Below are 1,903 nucleotides of genomic sequence, written 5' to 3' on the forward strand. Positions count from 1 at the left end.
GGTGGCTGCATCCCCTTGTGGTATTGCAAACCCTATGTGAGGTTGAGCCTGGGCTGAAGGCGGGATTTGACCTCTCAAAGCTCATCCCCAGCCTTATCTCACGCTCAGGGGAATCTGAACTTAAATTTATGCTCCTGCATGACCTTGATGTCTCTGTGTCTCAGATTTCCTGCCTTTAGAATGGGAGTTGATGCCCAGTGCTTGGAGCACCAGCAGAATGAACATGCAGAGAGGCGCAAAGTGCTCGGACAGATCCTACCTGGACCTCAGCCCCTCAGTGTCCAAATGTCCCTTTCCAGCAGGACTCTGTCCTTGTCTCTGCTTCTATGGCCCCATCTCACCCCAAACCCGACCAAGAGGCCTGCGCCTGGCACGCACTGCCGGGAGAGAAGCACGCAAAGGAGAAGGAGAACAGCACCGGAGAGGTGCCTCCCTGGTATAGCGAGCCCTGAGAGCAACCAGAAATAGAAACACGGGGCCATGAATTAAACACGCAGCAATCTCTCATCTGTCTCCAGCGGGGAGTTCAGCTCAGGGCAGATTGCTCCTCTGCTTGGATGGAGGCCGGGGTGCTTCGCTGGGAAGGCAGGGCATGGGTCAGTGAGTGCCCTACCCACTGGTTGGACCAGAAACAGCTCCTGTGAGCATCCCCTTCCTGTGCCAGCCTCACCTTCCTGGCACTGCTGAGCTCTCTGGGACAACACTGACCTGTCCTGGCCACTTCCCAGCTCCCCTAAAAGTGTCCCCCAAAGAGATCTGCTGCTCAAGGGCCACTGGTTCCCTCTACATGTCCTAACTGGGAGGCCACCATGCCTGACCATACGGAAGTGAGTGTGCTGTGAAGGGACTAGGGAGGCACTAAATACTTGTGGCTCAGCTGGGCGCAGTCCCTGAGGCTTTGACAGAGGGACACCGTCCCTGGGGACACCTTGCAAACCCAACCGATGGGTAATAACGTGACAGGCAGCTCTTGACTGAGGCTGTTGGATACAAAAACATCCTGGACAGTTTCTCCCATGGCAGGGGCCAGTATCACCCTGTTATCTTCGGTGCTCTCTGTCTCAAAGAGGAGAACAGGGCAGAACAGACGTGTTTAACATCCTAAACAGACATTGGATGTGATTATTGCTCCTGTGGACATGAATCTCTGCTGCCTCTGTGCCTGGGCACCATACATGGACAGGGACTCACCCCACCAGCAAATCCCCCAATTCCTGAAGGTGCAGCCATGGTCCTGCCAACTCCTGCTTGGGCAGGAGTATGGCACAGGCAGGAGGAAGAGCTCAGCCCTGGGGCCAGTCTTCCTCCACTCTCAGCAATTGCTCTGACTTGATGGCACTGAGGAAGGAGCGGCCCTTCCCAGGGGCAGGCAGGCGTTGGGGGAGCATCATTTGGACAGTGGATGATGAGCTTTGCTGACAGCTGCCTCAAGTGGATGTGATGGATGGTGCCTCCATCCGCCCGAGCACCAGGCTCTATCGCGTGTCTCTGAAGTCCACCAGACAGCAGAGCTCACCAAGGATTAGCCCCGTGCATGTCTGCAGCCCAAGGGCTTAAGACAACTCCAGGAGTGATGGGGAAAATGAAGGACGTAATTTAGAGCCTAATGAGGGGATATCCACAAAGCCCTGGCTCAACCTGAAAGCTGGTTGCTTGAGAAGAGGCTTGATTTTCGTTTGGCTTTGCAGACACTCTGAGCAAGCTTTCCTAACTCACAAAGGGAAACACATGGGGATTTGGCATTGGGATGGCTTCTCCCCTACTGTCTCTAGCATTGCTTCATTAACTGATCTCACACAAGATGCACAGCGTTTTCAGTTCGTGGATGAAACTTATTTGCTACGTGGCTCACACACGCGCGTGCCACATGGCGTGTGGGGACACAGGCACATGCGTTGGTCAC

The sequence above is a fragment of the Mesitornis unicolor genome, unplaced genomic scaffold, assembly GCF_000695765.1.
Source record: "Mesitornis unicolor isolate BGI_N332 unplaced genomic scaffold, ASM69576v1 scaffold25782, whole genome shotgun sequence".
Lineage (NCBI taxonomy): Eukaryota > Metazoa > Chordata > Aves > Mesitornithiformes > Mesitornithidae > Mesitornis > Mesitornis unicolor.